Here is a 26,355-nt window from a genome sequence, read left to right as displayed (position 1 = left end):
TACCTCATATGCTAGTTTGCACTGAGTAGGCTAGTTAGCATACCTAGTATGCTAGTAAACACAATGTGTCTGCTAGTTAGCACTTCTAATATGCTAGCTAGCATAATGAGTATGTTGTTAAACATAATGTGTATGCTAGTTAACATTTCTAGCGTGCTAACTAGCATAATGAGTATGCTGTGTAACACAGTATGTATGCTACTTAGCATTCACAGTATAGTAACCAGCATACTAGGTATGCTGGTTAACACACTGTGTCTGCTAGTTAGCATCACTAGTATGCTAACTAGCATAATGAGTATGATGTTTAACACAATGTGTATGCTAGTAAGCATTCCCAGTATGCTAACTAGCATACCCAGCTAACTAGTATACTAGGTATGCTAGTTAGCACACTGTATGCTTGTTAACACAATCTGTCTGCTAGTTAGCATTTATAGTATGCTAACTAGCATAATGAGTATGTTGGTTAACACAATGTGTATGCTAGTTAGCATTCCCTGTATTCTAACTAGCATACTGGGTATGCTGGTTAACATGCTAGTTAACACATGTCTGCTAGTTAGCATTTCTAGTATGATAGCTAGCATAATGAGTATGTTGTTTAACACAGTGTGTATGCTAGTTAGCATTCCCAGTTATGTGTTGGCGACACATTTGCGGTAAATCCAGATTCTTCAACCAATGCTGAGGATGTGAATTTCTACCTAGTCAAGTGTGTTGCAGTAAGGGAGAAGGTGGAGAAGGGGTACATCGATGAATGGAGCAATGGAATTGATAGAGGCTTGTATGTTGTGCAAGGATTGTATTACAAGCAACTTGATGCATACACCTTCAAGCTAGACCACAACAGCCCATCATCCACCTACTTTCGCATCTAGTATGATGTATCAAAATACCTATGCAGCACATCCCAAAGAGAAGGCAACTGTACACAATCACCTCAGAAAGCTATGAAGCAATCTATAATAGCATGCCCTTCAGTTTTTAAGCTGTAACCTAAGGATTTTCAATATACTTTTTGCTACAGGTAATGCAGTTCTCTCACAATGTCAGTTTTGTGTCTCTTGTGTGTGTATATGGCTATGGCGTTTATCGTAGCCAATCATGATAACTACCTTGTATGCTGGTTAAATCTATCTTTACAGCCATGTTCAAGAAACCAGCCTTAGCATATTCAAGTTCTCAACTTTGTTGGCAAGTCAATTTACAAGCATACCTTGTATCCTAACTACCATACTGATTATGCTAACTCTTGGTATGCTTGTCAGTATAATAGTTATGCCTATAAGTATATTGGGTATGCTCTAGTGGTGCTAACTAGCATACTATGTATGCTAACTAGCTTAATCAGACTCTAAACCAGCACAGAATATCAGGTCTGCAATCTAGCATACCAGGGTATGCTAACTAGCATATTGTTTATGCTAATTAGCTTACTCAAGTGTTCACCAACACACTCAATATGCTAGTATTGCATTCTTAGAATGTTTATAAGAATACAGAGTATGCCAACACTAGAATAGGTATGTCCCACATGCCTTGTAAGTGTAGGGTGACACAACACATAAGAACCCCGTTTTGGTCACAAAAGAATCGAATAGTACAAAAGTTGATTCTTAACATCTTAAATGAAAGTCAGAACAGTTTTGGACATTGAAAAGGTGATCCCATCATGATATCACAATATCAAATGACTTTAGATAGTTTTGAATTTTACAAAAAGTCTGCTGCTGCTAACTCCATAAAGTTACATCATAAAAAAATACATAGGAAGGACATTCTACTGCCAAGCCTATTTGCCGTGCCCACGGTGCACGTATTTATGCTTCACTGGTTCCTGCTTCTGCTTAGCCTCTTCTTTCTGCATCTGCTTCTCTAATCTTTCCCTGTCCAGCCTTTCCCTCTCATGCCTTTCAGCTTCTACGTCAGCCTCCCTTTGTTGCTGACGGATCGCTCCCCTCAACGTGGCTTCATCCTTTTGTCTTATATCTAATTGCACCTTGCCGATGACTGCATCATAAAATAAGTCAGGGCCGGTATCAAACATGTTTTCAGCTGTATATGCTGCACGATCCTTTGATTGCAACCATAGAAATAGCCAGTCAGTCAAAGTGCCTCCCAGGAATTGTTGTCGCTGCTCAACAGTCTGATGCTCTAACTTGGGAGTAATAAGCCAAGTTCCTTCATTGTTCTAGTACACTTTGTATCAACTATCATCAATGATAATAGTGTTTTTGGGCCCGAAATCCGGAACGTGCATCCAAAAGAGCTTCAAGTTCTTGAAGAACACAGGCTTATTCATAATCTTCCAAGGCTAGCCATTGCAATGGTACTGTGTAAAAACGCCTGCTAGCCTTGACTGCTACTCTTTGAATACAATATCTAGTATTCCATTCACTTTACGCTGCATGCTGGTGCTCCATATAAAAACATAGAAATATTGGAGGCACCAATCCAAAAATCTGTGGCCGTCTTTGTGACAAAACAATGTTCGCTCAACATTGATATTGTACGTTACCATTTTCTTTGCATATGCAGGAGGCTGTTCGCCATACTAACCCTCTACAACACAAACCAGTAGGCCATTCAAATCAAGTATGAGAGCCCACTTATCGTCTGCCAGAAGCTTTGGCACCCATATTGGGCCAGCTAGAGGATACCACTCACTAATAATAACCTCCTCAGAGGGATGAACAAAATTCAAGTACACCCATATTTGATAGACGCGTACACAGTAGCGGTGCAGGCGCCTCTCAATCTCAAATTTTTCTCTTTTAAGCTGCCTGGCCTTGGCGATTTGCCTTTTTGTAGCTTTTTCCATTCAATGGAAAAATTTAAATCATGCAGGGCAATTAAAACGTATTTCTCTTCCCCTGCAACACAACACAGGTATCGAATGAAGAAATCATAAAAGACAAACAAAATATACTGGACTATTGCACACTTATATTTACTCCAAAAAGACCTTTTTCATTATAAATTTTCAAAAAGTTACATGATGCCACAAGAGGTGCAGTAAGCAAAAAAGTTCTACATATGAGGGTAAGGGCATGTAGATGACAGGAATGGGCACACTCAGTGAGGACATAATAGTTATGGGCACATCTACTACATGGTCAATGTCAATGTTTCATTTTTCACATTATCTCCAAAAATATGATCAGATATTGCATCTGGCATATGAGCTTCACCATGAGAATTTGTCGTAACATCTTCCTTCTCCACTTTAGCACCTACAGCAGTTGCAATGATGACATCTGTGGTATGCACCTGATCGGACACTAAATCTCCCACATTCTCTACCATAGTTGTTTTTGTATGGTGTACGAACGTACTCGTATGGTACGGTGTCGTACGAAATCATACATACAGGTACTTTTTTGTGGTATGCTGATTTTATTTGCTCAAATGTAAGTTCCTAGAAGAGTCCAGGAACATGCCCAAATTCATATAATAAATCTCGCTGCTGCTGCAGGTTCTATTTGTTGAACTGTACAGACCCAGTAGAAGAGTCGAGGAACGTGCCCTATAAAATTATGGCAGTCATCTACAAGACTATAACTATTAGCACCAACCTCCCCCAATCGCCATCATGCATAGTATGGACTAGAAAGAAGATACTATGATTGTATGACTAGGGAGTAGATACTATGACTGTATGACATCATGCATAATATCGTGTCCAATAGTGGGTGTAGAACTTGGTATCAATGTATGCTCATTGCTCCCCCACACACACACATTCACACACATAGGAGTGTACATTCATACAAAGATGAGTGTTGAGTTTCAGTCACAGCTCTAGAGATTTCTCTCATTCTATCGTGCGCAGCGCATCGATTTCTACATGATAGTTTGTGCTTGTTTTTAATGGTTTATCTCACCAAGTGTTTTTTTAGTACTTAGAAAAACACATCGTATTTATCGTACCGTATGATATGAATTATAAAGTACGGTAAATACACTGTACCGTATCGTATCGTACCGTACCATACACGTACCATATGACAACTATGTTCTCTACATTACAGATAGAAGAAAAAAAAGTCACTCGATTTAGGTCTAGCACATGGCATTGTAGTGAAAAATGAATTAATAAAGACGATAGCCGACATACACAAACAACCACCATGCTCCAAGAGTGGAGTAGGCTTGGTGAATAGAAATGAAATTCATTAAAAATCCAAATCGCCCAAAGGCTACAAAAAAAATTGGACACTCTCGGTACATAAATGTGCAGACTTAGTTGACGTACCACTAAAATTAAGTTTGTTTGGCACTAGACTTCTTAGTCTTTGCAAAATGGGATAAGGGTATGCCATCGTCTTCACCTCCTAACTTGCTTAGTGATGGTTTAGATTGTGTTGGAGCTGGCACAACCAATGTTGGGAGTGCTTGTGTTGGCTTTTTAGTTGCCTGTAAGGTAGACTTTTTACTTTTTGGGGTGGCTTTGGACTCTTTGGTGAGGCGCTCCTCAGGATGGAACGTGGAGCCAAAGGGGAAGACCTTTTAATCTTTGGGGATAGGCCTGGACTATTTGAGGATGACCTCTTTGTGGTTGATCGAACCACCTTTGGGGAAGACCTTGAACTCTTTAAAGAACTACTCTTTGAAGTACTCTTCATGGAACGACTCTTCAAGGAAGTACTCTTTGAGGACGGTTCGGTACTGTGCTCAACAGGCACAACAACTCCTTATGAATGGGTTCACCCTCTATTAACTCGAATAAAAATAACTGTGTACAAGACAAGAAACAAACAGAGAAAAAGCAAGCAAACAATCAATGTTGCATACCTGATTCAAAAAACACATAGTCCTTGTAATACACCCGCGCTGTTGTTGCTGCTGCACAAGGTTCGGGAAAACAATTTTAGGGAAAAGGAAGTATATCCTTTTCACTCCTAAATGAGAAGGAAATTGCCATTTTTGAGGGGGTATTTTTTTTATGTAAACTTAAAAAATATAACTAAAATTTATAAATTTTGAAAGGGTTTTATTTCCCTCTCACAAGAAATTCAGAAGGATTTTCCCCAACTTGAACAAGTTATAGGCTAAAGTGAACCCCCGAACCCGCGGGGCCACGCTACTCACCCAAGATGAATAATGGGAGAAATGGTGGTCTCTCTCTCTCTCTCTCTCTAGCTTTCTCTCTCTCTCTCTCTCTCTCTCCTCTAGCTTTATCTCTCTCTGTACCCTGCTTTCTTCACCTTCTCAATGGACCTGCACCCCGAGTAGCCCGCTCCCTCTCTCTGGCAGCCCCTGCCTAGCATTCTCGCCACAGCCCCTGCCAATGGCTCCAATCGCAGCAGGGGCTTTGAAGATGCAAGCATATGTCACTTCATTTGGAAGGATACCCTTTCACTGCATTTGTTCGAAACAGTCTAGAGCCTTCTGGCACTTTCCTTTTCAAGCATAGCCTGCTACTATTAATGTAATATAGCTGCTGTTATACATGTCAAGTAATGCTCGTGCTTTCTGAAGCTCACCACACTTTGCATACATTGCACCGGCCACCTGTAGTGCAGCAGCAGATCTGAGAGAGAGAGAGAGAGAGAGAGAGAGAGAAACCCTAATCTCTCTCTCTTTCTCTCACGCTTTTGCTTTCTGAAGCTCACCACAGTTTGCATACATAGTTAACTAAAGCATCTGAGTAATTCTTGTTAACTGAACCCCTTTTCTGTAGCTCATTATGTATCCTGGTGCCTCTCAGCAGAGAGAGAGAGAGAGAGAGAGAGATCAGGGTAAAAGAAGAGGGAGAGAGAGAAGAGACTAAGTGAGGAGAGAGAGAGAGGGGAAACAAATCAGAGATTGCAACGCAGGGGTTGCGCAGACAGAACGAGAGAGAGAGGGGGAAAAAGTACCCAAAAAAAAGAGGCGCCCCCCCTTTTTTTTTCACCCTTCAATTTTTTGTTTCCAAGCCCCCCCACCCAAAACAAATTAATGAATACAATTTAATAAAAAATTGGGAGGGCATAACCCCCGAACCCGTGCTACTCGCCACGTATTAATTTGTTACTCACAACAAAGCCGTTTAGTGAAAATGATTTAGAATTTGAGATAATTTGAGACACTTTTCAAAGATTTGGAGAGAGAGAGAGAGCTCAGAGCTTGGCTTTCCTTTACAGGCTTTAAGAGCAGAAGTCGAGCGCTTGTAGGGAGCGTCCATCTGTGGCGTTTCAGAAGAGGAAAGCTTGCAATGGTGTGCAAGTGTGAAGGACGGAGAGGGCGGGTACCTGTGTCCTTGGAAAAGACATAGCCATGGCGTTGGCTGTTTTCAAGTACATGGCTTCAATGAGCGGTGTCAAGCAAACGAAGAGAATGAAGGAGATCACCAAAGGGAGTCCTGGAATGTTACTGCTCTTTTGAGGTAACACTGAAACCCTAACTCTTTCTTTCTTTCTTTCTTTCTTTCTTTCTTTCTTTTTTTTTTGGGAAAAACGATCCTTCTATTAGTTAATGAGAAGACGCCATAAGGCTACAAAGCTCACCTCACAAGGAGGGATAATATATACAGTGAACACCGGAGCTCCACCCTCGTGGTGGCTGGCCGCTCTCTGGGGGGGGGGGCTACCTAGTAGTACATGCGGGAGGTGAGAAGAGCCAAACTGGAGGCCTGTAGTGCCAAGTGACATCCTCGCCCCTCGCGGTGAGGAAAGGGCCAGGCTGCCAAGTGCGGAGGAACGCCTTGCGGCGATCTCTCATGCGATCCGAGTCGCCCTGAAGTTTCCCCCAGTGTCCTCTCAAGGTGTGAATGATGTCCACCCAGAGAGCCTGTATGACCTCCGCCGGTGGAATCACCTGGCGGTCTATGGCCTCCCTGCATATCGGGCTCTCCATATGTGCCAAGCCGTCATGCTGCTGATCATCTCCCATCTGTGCCCGTCCCCCTCCTGGGAGACTGCCGAGGAGAAGTCTGGCGTCGGAACCACCGCCATCGCCCTGTCAGAGACCTGGATGGTCACACTGCCAAGGACGTCTTCGTATCCAGGGGACGGGCCGCTGTCCGTGGCCCAAGACACCGCACCCCACGTCACCATCATCTCACCTGGCGAGCCTGCAAAAACCATCCTGAGAGCGCGCTGCCAGACCTGCTGTGCCTGTGGGCAATCCCATAAGCAGTGCCGCTGCGACTCCTGTGCATGGCCGCACCGAGGGCAGGACGCTGGGTGTCTGCCAAAAGCTAGCCAAGCCCCCCCAGCCAGTCCTCTATGCGCTGTAAGCCAGAGAAAAAGCGTCACCTTCCGGGGCCGGAAGCTGTCCCAAAGGCGCTGCCAGAAGTCCCTAAGGAAGGCGGGGGAGAGCCCCTGTCGCCGCCAATGCTCGGCCGCCGCCGGGGTGCCCTCTATCCTGTGCCTCTGGATCCGCCGCCCCAGCCTCACTATGTACTGAAAAAAGGGGGTGCCTGGGTTGGTAGGGGCCGAATAGGGATCTCGCCAAAGCCACTCGCCTGGATCCCACTGAAGGCGAATAAGAGGCCTGCTGTCCCAAGCCCATAATCTCCAAGAATAGTCCTCCCCTATCGAGGCCGGTGAGGGGTCTACATGCCATTGTCTCTGATGAAAGCCGACCACCCGCACCCTCTGAAAGATACAACCCTGGAACTCATCCAAATCCAGTCGGGTCCTCTGAAGCTGGCCTCCCTCTCCCACCTCGAAGGTGAGTGGGGCGACTCTCTCTGCTGAGCCGCAGACCGCTAGAAGGATCTCATGCCGAGTAAAGACGCCGAGTAAAGACGCCCATCCACTGTGGAGGTGGAGGGTCCTGTACTGGAGTCCGCCACTCCCGGGGGATGGCCGCCTCAATGTCCTGCCTCGTCAACTCTCTGCCCCTCATCCCGCTGAGTCTCCTCTCCTGAACCTCTAGAGGCAGCTGCTAAAAACATATCCAGTTGTCTAAGGACTGGGCTGGGCCGGAGCTCAACGGGCCCCACGACACATGAGATCACGATCCAACCATATGACCACTGGGAAGTCGGATCAAGGGGTTCCAGATCAATGGCTGCCTCAGGCGCTCCTCATCGGTGCCCGAGGGAGTCTGGAGGAAGAGTGACGGCCTCAGATGCTCCCAGGCCCTCAGAAGGCTAGCTGCAAAACGCTCCTCGAAACCAAGGCCCACTCCTCTGGATCGCTGCTCTGTAAAGATCCACCTGATGCTGGGGGTCCAGGGGCCGCTAAGAGAAGGGGTGCGGCTGAGAATCCTGGAAACAAGAAACTCCTTCCACGGCTCAGCGCCTGGTAGGAGGCCACGAACCACCAACTTGCCAAGCAAAGCTCGGCTCTGACAAATAAGATCAACTATGCCCAGGCCGCCTCTCTCCCTCGGCTGAGTGATCACAGCCCATGCCACCTTGGCCCTGGCGGGCCGCCCGTCGCCACCGGACCAAAGAAAGTTCCTGATGAGCCTCTGCACCTGGCCAATGCACGCCTGAGAGAAGGCCCAGCAAGAAGTGATGTACCACATGGTAGCAAGCAGAACCTGGTTGGCCACAACCACTCAGCCAGCCAGAGATAAACGAGCGGTACTCCAATACAGAAGCTTCTTCCGAATGCTCAGAAAGGGGGGCTATCTGCTGCTCCGGAGATATGTCAATGCCCACATAGCATCCCAAATAGCGCACTGTAGTGCCGGGGGCCAGCCACTGAAACCCATCAACTGGCCTCCAAGTCGGGGGGGCACAGAACTGACCCACAACCCACACGACTTGTGCCAGTTGATCAAAGCGCCCGAAGCTCTGCAAAACCTGCCCATGGCTGAGGCGAAGCGGCGGAGGTTCTCCTCCCCTCCCTGAAGATAGACAGCAGTGTCATCCGCAAACTCCGAGTCTAGGAGCTCCTCCGAGGTGCGGATGGGGAGCTGGAGGCCCCGCAAACCTGTATCCTGTGCCATCAAGAAAGTGCTCATGGCCTCCGCCACAAAAAGAAAAAGAAAGGGCGCCAAGGGGCACCCCTGCCGCACCGAGCGCGAGAGCTGGAACCTCTCTCCGCACACGCCCTGTATCAGCACCTGGCTATGAGCCGATGTGTAGAGTGCAGAGACCCCACGGATCCACTAAGGGGGGAAGCCCATCCTCTCCATAGTGCCTTCCAAGAAGGCCCAGTCCACCCGATCATATGCCTTCTCGAAGTCGAGAAGGAGCACTGCCAGATCCTCCTGCCGAAATCTAGCCAAAGCCGTAGCCTCCCAGAAAGAGAAGATGTTATCCAGGATGCTCCTATCCTGGATGAAGCCTGTCTGCGTGGAGTGGATGATGTCCGGAAGGTGAGGCTGAAGCCGCCTGCTGATCGCCTTAGCTAGGACCTTGTAGGCCGTGCCTAGCAAGGTGATCGGTCTCCACTGTCTAATCTCCAGTCTGTCTCCTCCCTCTTTGGGGATCAAGTGAATCAACCCCTCTGCCATGCTGTCCGGCATGTCTCCCGACTCCATGATCTCTTGGAATGCCAATCTGAAACCCCTATGCAAGAGACCCCAATACCTCTGGAAGAAAGCCACTGAGAGACCGTCCTCTCCTGGGCATTTGCCTCGAGGAAGTGCCTGAAGAGCCGCCTCCAGTTCCGCATCCGAGAAGGGGGAGAGAAGGGAGTGCTGCAAATGGGCCGGCACAACCGGTCTCGTGAAGCTCCAGACTGCCTCCCGAGCCTCTCTCACCCTGTCATCTGCTGGCTTAGCAGAGAGCAGATCCCTGTAAAAATCTGTGGCGATCGCCCGAACCCTGGGGGGATCCACCACTACCTGGCCATCAGCCTGCCGAAGACGCCTGAGACCCTCTCGTCTGAAGCGAGGCCCTGTCACCTCAAAGAAATCCCGAGTCACTCTGTCTCCAGCCTGTGTCCAAAAAGATGCCCGAGCATGGAATCGGAACCCCACCCTCCTCTCCTCGATGGATCTGATCTCTGTGCGAGTTGACTCCATCTGCTTTGAAATCCAAGGGCTGGTAGGATCCCTCTCCTGAAGTCTTTGAAGGGAAGCTAGACTCCTCCGCAAGCTCCTCTCCTGCTCTCTGAAAGCCTCCAGACGGTCCAGGGCAGCTTGTCTGAGCATCCTACTGATCTCCTGCAAACCCCTGTCAAGATCGCTGGTTGCCGATCCTCTCCTAAACTGAAGCTCCCGCCAGACCTGCTCAACTCTGGTCGCAATCTCGGGCTCCTTTATGAGACAATCTGGAATCCGGACGCTCTGGCCTCGCTCTCCTCTTGTAGGGTCCTCGATCTGGAGAAGCACTGGAAAGTGGTCTGAAAAAGAAGAGCCTGCAAGTATACCCACAGTGCCACCTCTATCGCAAGCCCACTCATCAATGTAAGACCTGTCGATGCGGGAAAGGTTAACTCCTGTGGCCCGTCTATCCGAGCGCGAGAAAGATAAACTCCCCTGCATCCTGCCAAACTCCGAGAGAGTCCACGGATCCTGACCTCTCACCTGCAGCACTAGCTCCTCCCAGGCAGCGAGCTCCGGCCCATGAATGGTCTCCTGGCTGCCCCCCATCTTGTCCTCTGCATCCTCCAGCATGTTGCAATCCCCCCCTAGGCACCAATGGTCTGCCATGGGAAGGGACTGCCTAATGGTGCTCCAGAACTCAGCTCTCCCGGTCGCCCCATTAGGGACGTAGAAGTTGAGGAAGCCAATGCGGTCTTCCCCAACCTGAAGGATGATCCACTGCGCTCCACCCTGAACCAGAGTGCCAGAATCCACAACCTCGGATAGAAGCTGCTCACTGACTGAGATGCATACTCCACCCTGGTTCCCCTCGGAGCCATGTGCCGGTGACCAAAAAGTGTGACTCCTGCCTGGCTTGGAAGGGTTTCCATAAAGGCTGATGATACTAGCTTGAACTTGAGAAAGTAAGAGTTTTCGTTTTTGACAATGACATGAAAATTTTTAGCTTTACATAGTTTCTATGCAACTAGCAGAAATTTTGTGTGCTTTTTTAGTAATTTGTTGACTTACCTATTAGTGTCATATTGAGAAGGAAACTGCAATACCAGCTGCAATTTTTGAGAAGGAAACTGCAATACCAGCTGCAATTTACTTGCTTGGTAAAAAAACATTCAAATCTGTCTAATATTGTCTATGTAGGTGTTAATTTTATCATATGAAACTTTCAGAATGCATGCAAAGAAGCTGCAACAGGTAGGCAGTTGCGATTTGCTTGTATTTGATGAAGCTCACAGACTGAAGAACGATCAGACATGCACCAACAAAGTATCAGATTTATTATGTTCAGTATAACTTACCAAAGTTTTCTCAAAATTAAGTGTAGACTTTCTTAATCACCCTACAATCCCCTGCTGGTATCTTATTGCAACTTTTGAAGCAGGCTTTAGCGGGTCTTCAATGTCAAAGACGTGTGCTGTTATCTGGTACACCCATGCAGGTGAATTTTGGCTTTTATCTTCTCAAGGAGATTGAATCAGTACATGTACACTAACTATAAACTGTGTACAGAATGATATGGAAGAATTTTTTGCAATGGTCAATTTTACAAATCCAGGGATTCTTGGCGATGCAGCTACATTTCGACAATACTTCGAGGTTGTTACTTAAACATGGCCATTGGCACACCCAACTTGTACGCTCATTATGTTCAAGCATTAGGAAGGAGATCAGCTCACTTTGAGTTTTATACAGGCTCCGATTCTCAATGGGCGTGAACCAAGTGCAAGTAAAATGGACAGGGTCAAGGGGGCAGAGCGATCTGTTGAGCTTAGCGAAAAAGTTAACCCGGTAGCATGTGTGCTGCACTTCGATTGAAAAGCTTTTACTTTTTGAGAGAAACAGGTTGCTGACTGCTTGTTCTCTTGCAACGCAAAAACACAGTTCATATTACGACGCGAACAAATGCTTTGCTGTCAAACCATTTACCTCCAAAGGTATTCAACATTTCTTCAATTCAACTCTGCCAGACTGCCTGCCTCTATCCCTCTCCCTTACACACACACACACACACTCTAATCACCAGGGCTAACAAGGTCGGCTTGGCAACAAACCAGGATCAGCTTATTGGCAAAGAAAAAATATTTCTAGAGGTGGGATTAATGCATTTGCTCCCTCTACTTCTGGAAAACTTCGTCTTCAAGGATCAACACATACAGATGAGACGAGTAAGGTTTCAAGTTGTTGTTAGCACATTTTTACTACATTATTTTTCTGCATACAAAGCGTACATGTACATGTGGTTCTCTGACACCTAGGCTTAATTGTCTTCCGGAATTTTGTGGTGCATTTGATAACCTAATGTGCCGTTTTTATGGGCTTCAATACGAGCAAGCAAAGTGCTTCTAATGTTTGGATAACTTTTGTGCTCTACTAGGTCATGAAGGATTGCAAAGGACTGAAACTGAGGAAAGAGAATTGGCCAATTTTTTTGCAAAAAACGACTTCTCTCTTCGGGCAAAACTTCATATGGTACCAAAGGCACTTTAGTTGATCCGCCATTACCACATCATCAAGTGGTAGATTGGAGGGGACAAGATGTTTTTCCGCAGCCTGTTTTTAACCAAGGCACATGTGGAAGTTGTTGGGTCGCTGCGAGCTTGGCTTGTGTTGCTGCAGTACATAAGATTGCAAAAGGGGGAAAACCGGAAGCTTTGTCAGTTCAATATGTGTTGGACCACTGTGAAAGAGGGTGTCCAAAGTTGCCAACAAGAATTTGGACGAGGATGGAAGAGCTCCTCGGTTTCCATAAAGGAAAAGGGTGTAGTGGTGGCGATCCTTTTGATTGCCTTAAGTTTGTGGAGGAGAATGGAGTGTGCACGGCAAGGGAATATGTGGCATACAAGCCCGATGGTGATAGGCCTTGTACAGATATCTTCCTTGACGACAAACGGATGAAGCCAAGGCTGCTACACATCAACTCAATCTTGAGAGATGATGATGTGCCCCAACAAGCCATCGAAGACTATCTCACTAGGTCTCCGGTCATCACGGGCGTCAAGTGTGGGCTGGCAGCCGAAGGTTTGGATGGAGATGGGGTCTATAGGGGCCAGTACAGCCCAAACCTCCAACATTGCGTTGTTCTTGCTGGATACACAAGAGACAACTGGATTGTCTTGAACTCATATGGCTGGAGATATGGTTCTAGAGGCTTTTGCTTTGTTCCAAAGCGTGATCCATCTGGCATTGGTGATTTTATTCTCATGCCTTTGGTGGTGAGAACCTAAATGTATCAACAAACATCATTTGTGTAGATGCTGGACATTGTGGCCTTGGACCATATAAAAGGCTTACTTGGTGCCTGAAGTTTCTTTGTTATATGTGCTTAAGACTGTCGAGAAAACAAAGTGGTGTGCCTATTATCGATGGGGTTTCTCAAGAAGTCTCTGGTCTCCTCCGCATCCTAATTGTCTGTGTGTGTTTAATTTTCATGATGTTAATTAAATATGATTCCCTTGTTTAAATTTACTCTCTTTTAAGCATTTTCAACCTTGATATAATGCTGAATTTTCCCTCCATCAGCGTCACCATTGCTGATTTTTCCTCATTGGCTTGCCCATTGATGAGATTTACCCTTTGCAGATTTACTATGCAGCAGCTTAAGCCTTACGATGGACCATGGACACAAACATGGATTAGCTTGCCCAATTCATAAGGTTTCCATACCTCCACAAGCCTATTATGTCGCCTTGTGGATAACCAATTTCTTCCAGCATTCCAAAGGAGTCTTTAAAAGAAAATGCAGTCCTTTTACATGCACACCTTTCCATTGATTTCCATGGGCATGTAGCTCTAGATGCTTGTGCTTTGACCATTGTGCATAGGCATCTGGCAGGGTGAGAGGGGGCAGAGAGGATGCACCTATACAAGCAGTTTGGCAGCAGGAAACTTATGAATTTTGTTGGAATTAGGGTTGCAGGAAAGCACACAAAGCTTGGAGAAGAAGAAGCAAGAATGCACACAACACAAAGTGTATTAGATTGTGTCAATGTACAAAGATAAGTTAGCCCTAGAAGGATGGGCGTATATACAAGCCGGGGGAAAAAACCTCCTAAAGAGGGAAAAAGTGCCCCGGCGGTCCTAAGTGTGTTCACACACATCACTGCCTATATATATATGGCAACAAATCCCCCCTAGGAGTGATGGTGTGAACGAGAGCTGGCACTCATGTATAGGGGAGTGCCATGCCCGAAGTAGATCAGTCCACAAAGGGAAGCAAGCCCAAAGCTTTGCGGAAAGCTTCGAACTTCTCACGAGGAAGCGCCTTTGTGAAAAGATCGGCGAGGTTGTCCTGTGTTGGCACATAGGCCAAGCTGATCTCTCCTGCTAAGAGTCTCTCCCTGACATAGTGATAATGCACCTCAATGTGCTTTGTGCGAGCATGAAAAACTGGGTTTCTCGCAACTGCCAATGCACTCTGACTGTCAGTGAAGATAGAGGTGGCAGACTCCTGTCCAACACCCAAGTCAGCCATAAGCCGTCTGAGCCACACACACTCAACCGTAGCTGTGAAAGCTGCCCTGTACTCAGCTTCACAACTAGAAGTGGCCACAGTAGGTTGCTTCTTGCTCAACCAAGATATGCATGAGCTACCGAGCATGAAACAAAAACCACTTGTGGACACTCTTGTGTCATAGCAACCAGCCCAATCTGAGTCTGAAAAAGCATGTAAATCTGGCGGCAATGATCCCCCCTTGGGATAAAACAACCCAAGATGTATGGTGCCACTCAAGTAGCGAAAGATGCGTTTAACTGCCTTCCAATGCTGAGACCCTGGGCTATGCATAAACCTGCTCACCTGTGAGACTGCAAACTGAATGTCCGGCCTCGTAATGCATAAATAAATGAGGCAACCAACAGCTGTCTGATAGAGTGTGACATCAAAGTGATCTCCAGCATCATGAAGACTCAACTTCAAACCTGTCTCCATTGGAGTAGCAATAGGTTTGCAGTCTTCAAGGCCAAATCTCCGCAACAATGTCTCAATATACTTTGTCTGACACAAAGCAATACCTCCATCACACTGCTTAAATTGTATCCCCAAATAATGATGCAAATGCCCCAAATCTGACATCTCAAAAGAGGCATTCAAGTCAGCCTTAAAATCAGCAATATGACTCTCATTTGGTCCTGTGAGCAGCATGTCATCGACATAGAGAGCAATGATTAGATGTACACCATCCACACGTTTAACATACAAAGTGCTTTCTGTTGGACTATTTTGAAAACCATGTGCAGTCAAATATGCATGTATCTTTTCATACCATGCTCGTGGAGCTTGCTTTAAACCATATAAAGCCTTTTTCAACCTGCACACTTTGTTTTCCTGCCCTCTTTGAACAAAACCACGAGGCTGCGATACATACACTTCCTCATGCAAATCTCCATTCAAGAACGCAGTCTTTATGTCCAACTGATGTACATTCCAACCATTATGAGCTGCCAATGCACAAATGCTACGAATGGTAGTCATACGACAAGTGGGAGCAAAGGTCTCATCAAAATCAATGCCCTTTTCTTGAGCATAACCCTTTGCAACAAGTCTAGCCTTATAGCGATCAACACTACCATCTGGCTTTCGTTTCAACTTAAAAACCCACTTACATCCAATGGCCTTTTTACCAATAGGCAAATCACACAAAGACCATGTACCATTCTTCATTATAGCATCATATTCACTTTGCATTGCAGCCAACCAATTTTCTGAATTTTGTGCCTCATCAAATGAAAGAGGTTCTTCCTCTTCACACATACTAGACACAGCCAAAGCATAACAATCTGATGCATAAGAGGCATGCTGAAAACCTGAACGAGTACGACTAGAGATAGGTGCATCAATTTTACTATCACGCAAGGTTTGCACCAGCCATTTCGGCATATTTCTAGCCTGCTCATTTTCAGCCCTATCCTCATGAATTATATCCTGTATATCTGCATCAGAAATAGGCTGATCTATGATGTCGTTTGAAATCTGCATAGGTTGAATATTTGCCTCATTAGGACTTACATTTGAATTCCCACCTGTAAATAGAGGCAACAATGTATCAAATACATCCCGTGAGCTCACACCTGTCTCTTTGGTACATGATAACAAAGGCTGCACAGCATCTTCCACAAAAACAACATCTCGACTAATCAAGATACGCTTTGACTGCGGATGATACAATCTGTAACCCTTGCTCTCAGCACTGTAACCAACAAAAATGCATTTAACAGCCTTATCATCCAATTTTCTGCGTTGTTGCACAGGCACTAAAGCATAGGCCAAGCAACCAAAGACACGCAAGTGACCAATAGAAGGCTTCCTGCCATGCCAAGCTTCGTATGGAGTAATAGACTGCAAGGCCTTAGTGGGACACCTGTTGAGTACATATGCAGCACACATGACAGCCTCAAGCCAAAACGCATGTGGCAAAGCTTGGCTCTTGACCATACATCGTGCCATCTCCATAAGTGACCTGTTTTGCCTCTCAGCAACACCATTTTGCTGAGGGGTATATGGCACTGTACATTGGTGTTTTATCCCACGACTAGCCAGAAATGCATCAAACTCTTTAGACATGTACTCCCCCCCTCGATCAGTACGGAGGGTGCCCACAGTACAATTGGATACATTTTCAACCATAAGAAAAAACTGTTTGAAGCACAATAACACTTCGGACTTTGCCTTCAGTGGATATACCCATGCATGCCTTGAGTAATCATCAATGAAAGTCACGAAGTACAAGTGTTTACCAAATGACGGAGTTTGCATAGGCCCACATACATCACTATGTACAAGCTGCAATTTGCGAGTGGCCCGCACAGAACCATCCTTTGGAAACGCAGAACGCTGCATTTTGCCCAAAATACAGCCTTCACAAACATGTTTCAATGGTGCCTCAAGAGGGGGCAATGAAGCAACCATATCAAATTTCTGCAAACGCAGCAAACTAGCAAAGTTCAGATGACCAAAACGAGCATGCCATAGTTTTGCATCTGAAACTGCCTTTTCATCAGAAACTGCATTTGCTGAATCTTCCACACACTTGTCATAAGAATTGAGCCTATACAGCCCACGAAACAAGGTTCCAGATGCAATAATCGTATCACCAAAAGTCAAATCATGAACAGTACATCTGTCATCCACAAATTTGACTACAAATCCAAGTCTAGCGAGCGCAGAGACAGACAATAGATTCTTCTTTATCCCTGGCACATACAAAGCATCTGAAAGTGTGAAAGCGCTGCCATTTGCAGCAGTAAGCATAATTTTACCAACGCCCTTCACTGGGTAAGAAGCATTATTGGCACATGTGACAGTATTCCCATTAGGGACAGCCTCAAGAGAAGTGAACATATCACGATGCGAGGTAATGTGCTTTGTAGCACCACTGTCAAAATACCAGACATGAGAGTCAACAGAAACTACCAAACATGCATCATGTACAGATGGGTCATACTGGCAATACACGCTAAACGCCCATTCTGTATCCTGCACAACATTTGCAGAATCTGCATTTGTAGAAGCATCCGCTATTGTGGCTGCATTTGACTCTTTCTTCTTTGCCTCTTTAGCCTTTAGCTTAGGGCAATTCTTAATGACATGATCATTTGCCTTACAATAGTTGCACCTGGTCTTTTTCTTGCCTTTATCAAGAGCCTTCTCAGACTTATTGTTACTACCTGTGGAAGGAGAAGAAGTTGCAGACCTACTAATAGGAGAAGAAACAGTGGAAGGGGCTGCCTTACCACTTCTTCTCTGCTGCTGGGCAGCAATAAATGCTTGATCAACTGCACGCTGCCTGGCCCTGTTTTGCCTGGACTGCGCTTCTTGCAAGAGCTTGTTGACTAAAGTATCATACTTGACACCATCAGGTCTGTCCTCATTAAGAAGTCTCCATGTGGAAGCAAAAGTCTGATATGTCTCAGGTAAAGCATCAAGAACAGTCTGCACAAGAGAATGATCAGGAATAATCTCACCTGCAGAAATCAACTGTTCTTTGAGATCTTTAATCTCAGCAAGAAAAACATTCATGTCATCATCTTCTTGCATAATCTTCAATTCTAGCTCTTTACGCAGGTAAGCGATTTTTGCCTCGTTACGACCTGCATACAAACCAGCTAGAATATCCCAAGCCTGTTTTGCTGTTTTAGCTGAACGAATATGTGGGGTGATGTTCCGTTTGACAGAAAGTGCTATCAAGGCATGAGCCTGCGCATCTTTACCATCCCAACGAGCTTGTTCAGCAGTGGGTAAAACAGCAGCAACAGTAGAGCTGCTAGAACCTGCAACATCCTCAACAGATCCTACATCCACAGAACCTGGACGTACATCCATACCCTGCACAATGTTCCACACTCCTTTTGCAACCAAAACATGCTGCATCATGTATGCCCAAAGTGGGTAGTTGCTGTCTCCATCCAGTTTGTCTTCAGCAGACAACATGCGAAATACATCATTGCTGTTATCAGCCATGGCCACTGACTGAAACTGATGCAAAAGCTACCTGTAATGAAGCAAAGACTGAACAGAAAACAACTCGTGCTATGTAGCACGGTCCACAATGGAGTACGTATGCCTGTTTTGCAGAAAACTGCACTGTCGAAATTTCTGCAGAAAATGACGAAAACACCTGTGCAGAACTTGAAATGCAAAAACGGAGCCCAAAACGACCTCAGATGCAAATTCTGAGAACGCAGAGTATAGGGACCTGCAAAGCGCTCGTGAAAACTCACCTCAATCGGAGAACGTGAGTCGGAGGGTGCTGACGGTGTAGCCCTGGGAGCCGATGCCTGCTCTGATACCAATTGTTGGAATTAGGGTTGCAGGAAAGCACACAAAGCTTGGAGAAGAAGAAGCAAGAATGCACACAACACAAAGTGTATTAGATTGTGTCAATGTACAAAGATAAGTTAGCCCTAGAAGGATGGGCGTATATACAAGCCGGGGGAAAAAACCTCCTAAAGAGGGAAAAAGTGCCCCGGCGGTCCTAAGTGTGTTCACACACATCACTGCCTATATATATATGGCAACAAATTTTGGCCTGAAGAGAGCCAATCTATTAATGTGCTATTATTTTAGCTCAGCATCTACATGTAGAGCAAATCTCTACCTTAGCCATGTAGGAGACGAGCCATTTTAAATAAGGAGACTAGTTAAACTCCAAATGGGTCAAAATGTAAAAATTACAGATTCTCACTAATCCCCATAACTTTCACTATTCATCATGAGGTTGGTGTGAAGCAAGTGGAGGGCTATCTAAAACAGGGGTCATGTCTGGGTAAGGTATGCATGCGACCATTCAAGATCCTAGTTCTCAAAATAGGTCAAAAATGGACAAATTAGCACTAGTCACCATAACTTTTGCAACACTGGTCTTATGTTGGACAGAATTCAATCATCACTAGGTGGGTCCAAGGACTTGAACTATCCTATTCGGACAAAGTTACCCACAGTCGAGTTCTTGTTGCACAGCAAATGTTTCAAGAAAGCCTGAGGGTGTTGACTAGAAAAGGTTAAAAACCCAGAGTGGAATAGCTCTTGGTGCAAGACATGTGTTTTACAGGTCCTTGTGAAGTATCAGTGAATTCAAAAAGGGAAAAATCACATATTTGCACTAATCCTCAAAACACAGATTCACATTGTTCTCCGGGATGAGGAGAGCAGTGTGAAAATTATCCTTGGAAGGCTATGCATGGCATTTTTCTTGTAAAAAAACAAAAGTTTTGCATTATCAGCGAAGATGAATGGGTCACATCCTGCACGTGCCCCAAACCCTAACCCTACCTCTGCGTGCGCACTCTGCCCTTGCCCATCAACACTGAGCTCCTCGGCCCATGCGCCCTAATGTCCCATCCTCACTCACTCTCCCCCCCTCCCTATCAGCTCTCCTTTCGACACGCTGCTCTCCTCCCCTCTCTGTGGAATTAATACAACTTGGAGTGGGAGTACGGAGTCCGTCTTGCTTGTCAAAGCCCCGTCCCCCTCCAGCGCGTGGGGAAAGGGCCCCTCCCACACTTTAATCCTGTTCGCAACGCCGTCCTCCCTGCCTCCCCTGTATCAGCCCTTCTCTGTGGAAAAGGAGCGAAGACTCCAATTCCTAGAAGATCTTCTCAAATAGCACGAGGGGTCCAAAGAAAGGTGACCTGACCTCCAGGGAGCAGACATGCATATGGAAATTCCTCAGCAAACTGCCATGGGAAATAGGGGTGCCGATACCGAGGTCCTTCTCCTCGACCAAAGCAAACCTACTGGTGCGAATGGCGATAGCAGTCGTCTCCAAGGTAAACCCTTCCCCCTCTGTGATTTTACCTGCATCTCTTATTAGGAAAACAGAAGAGGACTTCAGCTCCCGCGCTGTTGTTGGGCTCCTCTTTGGCCCCCGTCCTCCCATGGAGATTCTGAAGGCCTGGATGAGAAACTATTGGGACCCCCTTCGGGTCGAGGTCTTCATCACCCAGGTGCTGCCCAAAAAACACTACATATTTCTAGTGGATGATACGCAACTCCCCCTTTACCTCTTCAGGTGGTCACCGGACTTCACCCCTGCAAAACCCTCTACCGTGTCTGGATAGAACTCCCCAGCCTCCCCCTGCAATATCAGCCCTTTCTGAAGAGTATTGTGAGCCCTCTTCGTAAGGCCTTAGGCGTTCGCCCTGCTCAGTCTTTTAACCCCCGTTGACACCCGCAGATCCTCGTAGAGGTAGATTTGGAAGGAGAGATGCCAGAGAAGATCAACATCGGGTTAGATGATGGCTCGTCTTTCATGCAACCGGTGGTTTACAAGCATCTCCCGATTGCATGCTTCCACTGTGGGCTCACCAACTGAAGGCACTACCAAGCAGGGCGCACAAAACAGGCCAAGCAGCGGAAAAAACCCCCCAAGCGGAGGTGCATGCAGAGCCTCAACCTGAGGCTCCCAAGGTAAAGTGCAGAACAGCGACCCAATCCCAGAAAACCACCGCAGGCCAAGAAAAGAGGGCAGAAGGCGAACAGATATGCCCTGCTTGCTGGGCTTGAAGAAGAAACAAACGAGCAAGGAGAATCTTCGACGTCCCAAGATCAAGAACCCGAGCCCCCAGTGAACCCTCAGACCTGTCACAGCAGGAAAAAGCCACCCTGGAGATTCAGATCAATAATCTTGATGCATGCCTTAGCGAGTCACCACAGATCTCCACCAAGGGCAAGGAGATTGCTCAAGAGCAGACTCCCTAGACGACCCCGATGGATACCCAGAATGACAACAAGCGCCCTCATACTGAAGTGGAGAGGTTGCCCCACAAGCCAGGGGCGCAAAACAACAAGAAACCGATGAAAATCCTCTCCATGAACAACAAGGGTCTCACAGACCCCCTTAAGGTGGAAGCCGTTAAGTCCTGGTTACATCCTCAACTCTCCTCCTTGGACTACATTTGCCTGCAGGAGGTTAAAGTGACAGGTGATGACCTGTTCCAGAGGCTTGAAAGAATTTCAGACAAGCACATATGGTTCTCAACCACTCATTCAAGAGGAAAAGGAGGAGCAGTGCTGGGGGTTTTTAAAAAAATCATCATTCCCCATTGCAGAAGTGCTACTGGATGGAGAAGAAAGCTGGAGGATGGATGACCCTTTCCCCTACTCCCTCATCTCGATCTATGCAGGCAGTTCTGTTCAGGAGAGAACCCAGCTGTGGGAATCTCTACACCAACTGGAGGGGCCAGTAATTTTAATTGGGGATTTTAACATGGTAGAGGACATGGAAGACAGATTCCTGTCATAAGAGTGTCAGAGAAAGCAGCCTGGTCCTCCCTTCAGCAAAAACTGGTCGTGTTTGATTTCAGACAAGCATGTATGGTTCTCAACCACTCATTCAAGAGGAAAAGGAGGAGCAGTGCTGGGGGTATAAAAAAAATCATCATTCCCCATTGCAGAAGTGCTACTGAATGGAGAAGAAAGCTGGAGGATGGATGACCCTTTCCCCTACTCCCCCATCTCGATCTATGCAGGCGGTTCTGTTCAGGAGAGAACCCAGCTGTGGGAATCTCTACACCAACTGGAGGGGCCAGTAATTTTAATTGGGGATTTTAACATGGTAGAGGACATGGAAGACAGATTCCTCCAAAAGGGCAGTGTCATAAGAGTGTCAGAGAAAGCAGCCTGGTCCTCCCTTAAGCAAAATCTGGTCGTATTTGATGGTGGAGAGAGCGGAGACTTTACATGGCAGAATTACAGTTTGGTAGAACTCTGCAGGAAGGCAAGGCTTGATCGGGCATACATCTCAGCTGCCCCTTAGCTCCACTGTTTGCCATCTCAGTGGATGGGCTTAACACTCTGGTTAAGCATGAGATTAGCCAAGGGAAGATTGCAGGTATTGCCCTCCCTGGGAGGGAGAGAGGAGATGTGTATGCAGCAGTTCGCTAATGATACGAATGCAGTGGTAAAGAATGAGGAGAAATCCCTCATAACCTTCTGGGAATGCCTGGAGACATTCTGCAACGCCTCCCGCTCCAAGATAAACCACAGCAAAATAGGAATAAGGGCTCTCCAGAAACCTCCACCCAATGGATGATGGAGCAAGGGTGCACCCTCATAGAGGAAGGAAGAATCTTCCGATTGCTTGGTATACCGATGGGCTTCAATGTCGGCATGAAGCAGAGGTGGCAGCGGCTCTTGTGCAGACTAGAAGAAAAGCTGAAGAGATGGACAGGTATGCAGACATCCCTGCCGGGAAGAGAAAATGGTGGTAAATGTCACGTGACACATTCATATGTGGTCACATGGACATTAATCCCGCAGCAGAAAGCCATCAAATAATTCAGCCACGTCACAATTTCGCATTTTCAAGTAATTACCAATTATGAGGTCGTGCATGAATGGCCGACTAGCAGACTGGAAAAATATATAAGTTCAGCGTGGGCTTCATTTGATGCATCTTGTGCCAACAGGTTGCATCAAATGAAGCCCACGCTGAACTTATATATTTTTCCAGTCTGCTAGTCGGCCATTCATGCACGACCTCATAATTGGATATTACATGAAAATGCGAAATGGTGACGTGGCTGAATTATTTGATGGCTTTCTGCTGCGGGATTAATGTCCATGTGACCACATATGAATGTGTCACGTGACAGTAAACCATTTTATCACTCCGGTAGCTCTGTTCTACCTTTTCTGTTGCCAAACTCAGCCATCAAACAACTGGAAGCCATGTGCAGGACCGGTAGCTCTACCTTTCTGTTGGAGGCCCCCAGACTCGGCCATCAAACAACTGGAAGCCATGTGCAGGAAATTCATGTGGTCAGGGGATTGGGAAGGTAAAGCTTTAAGCGCTCCCCAAGGTCAAGTGGGAAGTTTGAACCCTACCTAAAGATAAGGGTGGTGCATTCATGACCTTAGAGAAATGGCCGACCGGCTCGCTGCCAAATGGATTGTGAAAAGCATCCAATGTCCAGAGAAGGAATGGGCTCGCTTGTTATGCAGACACCTCCCTAAGTTTACCCTAGAAATAGACAAGAGGTGGAAGGGGCTTCCACTACCCACCTTACTGTACAGTAAACACTCCTTCAAACCAAAGGGTTCACAGCTGATAAACTCTCTCTAGGGAGCTTGGAACAGAATAAAGGAAAATCTAGGGTGTCTCCTCCAATCGAAGGAAGCAGCATGCCTGGCTACGGAAGACTCCACAGGGTGGCCTTTGGTCTCAATCAAGCAGATCAATGCAGAGGAGGAAGAAAGGGCCCTCAGGCTGCACATGAAGGGATTTAAAAGATGGAAAGATCTCTGGGCAGCAGTGGCTCAAGGTAAGTCCATACGTACGATATGTACAATGCGGTACGAGTATGGTATGCAGTACAGTACGTTCTCTGAGCAAAAGTACGTAAAGTACGACAATAACTTTTTATAGTAAAGAAATTATGCATGTGTATATAGAATTTGATAAACTTAAATTATTTAGAATTGAAAAGAGTCAAGAAAAATACATTGCACTCCAATCACTTGATTATCATACGTATTGTACGTTTTCTACGTAAGTAAGAGGAAGGATGAAAGGACGAACAAAAAATCGAACTGATTGTTCGGTACTGATGGTTCGGTACGTACAGGTACATATGTATGGAATGTATCGCTCAAATACGAGTACCGGACCCAACCTTGCAGTGGCTCTCAATGGATTGCATCAGAGCTAGCTTCTCTGCCCAGGATAGCAATCTCATTCTAGCCCAAATCTCTGTATGGCAGGAGAAGGAGAGTTTGAGAGTTGGGTTCAATGGTGATCTCAACTGGAAGGCCTTCAGATGGGAAGGGGGGTCCTCCCTCACTCACATCCGGAGGGTCTCCCCCTCCCCTCCCATCCACTACAGACTTAACGACAAATGGGGTCTGCTTCTGGACAGAAGACAGCGGAAGTTCAAATTCCAAAACCATTGGAGTTTGGATATCCCTCCCAAGGTATCATGCTTGATGTCGCTCATTATATATCAAGGCGTATGGACGGGAGAAAAAGCCAGGAAGCTAGGAATTGCAGAAGACCCGTGCCAAAGATGTAAGAGATAGTGTGAAACTCTCACTCACCTCTTCTTCAGTTGTCCTGCGAATGCACCGGTGATTGCCAGATCCTACACCCCTTGGTGAAGAGGGAGATAGATTGGAAAACTTGGCTGGTGGGGGAGTCTATGGGGTCCCCACCTCACTCTGGAATATCATCAGAGGGTTTCCCTTTGGTATATATGGAAGGACCGTAACGCGGCTGTTTTTAAGGGTCCCCCCTCCACTGCAGCTACAGTCTGAGACCGGCTGCAAGAAAGAGGCGCTCCAGAGAAGAGCTCATACAACATGGATAGGGCAGCATGCTGAAGAAGATTCAATGCTGGAAAATGGGCACCTGACGAGGTCCATAATGAATGAAAATAAGGTTTTTTACAGGACTTGGCGGGAGGACATTCAAGCTGAAAATGCAGAGCAGGAAAACAAAGAGTTCCAGCTGCGGACACACCTGCTGGCTGAGGCCTTGAAGATGATCAAACTCACCCAACCCAATAATGCACAGTAGGATTAGTTTTTATCTTGTAAAATGGGCTTGGCCCGGTAGACTTCTGGATAGATATATTCTAAGGGCTCCGCCCACGAACACTTGGGTTTGTAATGTTTTGAGGGCTAGACCTTTTTCGAAATATAAATCTGCGGCTTTTTTTGCAAAAAAAAAAAGGTTCTTGAAAATTACATTAGGGCTATTGGGAAGCGAAGCCCAATAAGGGCTATTGGAAGTGAAGCCCTATGCCTTGATGTATTTATTTCCACTAGAATGTGAGTTTTGAGATCATTTAATGTAAGCCTACACAGTTTTACACTATTTAAGAGATGGCAAAATGGTGTGAGATTGAAGCCCTTTATGAGTGGAGTGCATTGGTATGCTCCTTTCATCAAAATGGTGTGAGATTGAAGCCCTTTATGAGTGGAGTGCATTGGTATGCTCCTTTCATCAAAATGATGGGAGATTTAAGCCACACATTCATGAACATGAGTTGTGTCATGAGTTTCACAGCATAATGTAGCAAAGCAAATGAGACCATGAAAAATACATGGTAAATGAAAGAGGATGATGGTCAAGGTAGGCTGGACCCAAGGGAAAGCTCCTCTGCACGATGGCAAGGATGCTCTCTCTCTCTCTCTCTCTCTCTCTCTCTCTCTCTCTCTCTCTCTCTCTCTCCACATGCGAGCCTGTCAAGTCCCTGCCTCCAGCTGGAGCTCCCATTGCAGTCCTATAGCCGGAGGAGGGTCCTTGAATGATAAAAAAAAATATCGTTCCTATAGCGAGTCCGATCATTGGACACACTTTCATTGGAATAACATAGTTCATATCAAACAATAATTACAAAGCAGTATTGAAATACATAATTGAGGGCATTCCATCACCTTGTTTCTCTCTCTCTCTCTCTCTTTCTCTCTCTCTCTCTCTCTCTCTCTCTCTCTCTCTCACACACACACACACACACATGTATACATGCATACAACCTTGTGAGACTTCACAAATTATATGTGAGAAGGTATTAACCCGTGAAAGATTTTGCAGTGTGCAAGGGTAATGCATCTATCTACAGCATCGACAAAAACATTCTTCCCTTTTTTCCTCAGAGCGGGTCACAAGGTGACATCTTGCTAAACATATGCATTTTTTCAAGATACACACACCATCATTAAACAGAGGATTTTTACCAAAACCAAATCGTAACAGGTGTAATAGCTACAAGATCAAGGGTGTACTTGCGGCAGCATGACAAATTCCCCAACTCCTGATTGATCTGATCTTCTGATCTTGAAGAAACCATTCATCCCAAAAGCAAGGCCGGATGAAGAATTGAACAGGATCCAATCACTGCAAGTGTAGCCCAGCAGCACAACGCAGCGCAGAAGGCGGTGCATGTTGTAAGTGCCCCTGTAAACCCCGTCTCCGTTCAAAAAGCGAT

The 26,355-nt window shown here is 46.1% G+C and overlaps 1 long non-coding RNA gene across 1 annotated transcript; it reads right to left on the bottom strand.

Moving 5' to 3' along the window:
* Window positions 1-1,508: 1,508 nt before the first annotated feature.
* LOC147629311 (uncharacterized) lies at window positions 1,509-26,355 on the bottom strand. Its single transcript, XR_015267923.1, has 2 exons — window positions 26,153-26,355; window positions 1,509-2,876 (listed from the first exon to the last, which is right to left on the bottom strand). It is a non-coding gene; the product is annotated as an uncharacterized LOC147629311 (long non-coding RNA).

Source organism: Cibotium barometz, chromosome 18 (genome assembly GCF_041138505.1).
Source record: "Cibotium barometz isolate CiBa-2024 chromosome 18, ASM4113850v1, whole genome shotgun sequence".
Lineage (NCBI taxonomy): Eukaryota > Viridiplantae > Streptophyta > Polypodiopsida > Cyatheales > Cibotiaceae > Cibotium > Cibotium barometz.
This window is presented reverse-complemented; position numbering and strand designations above follow the sequence as displayed.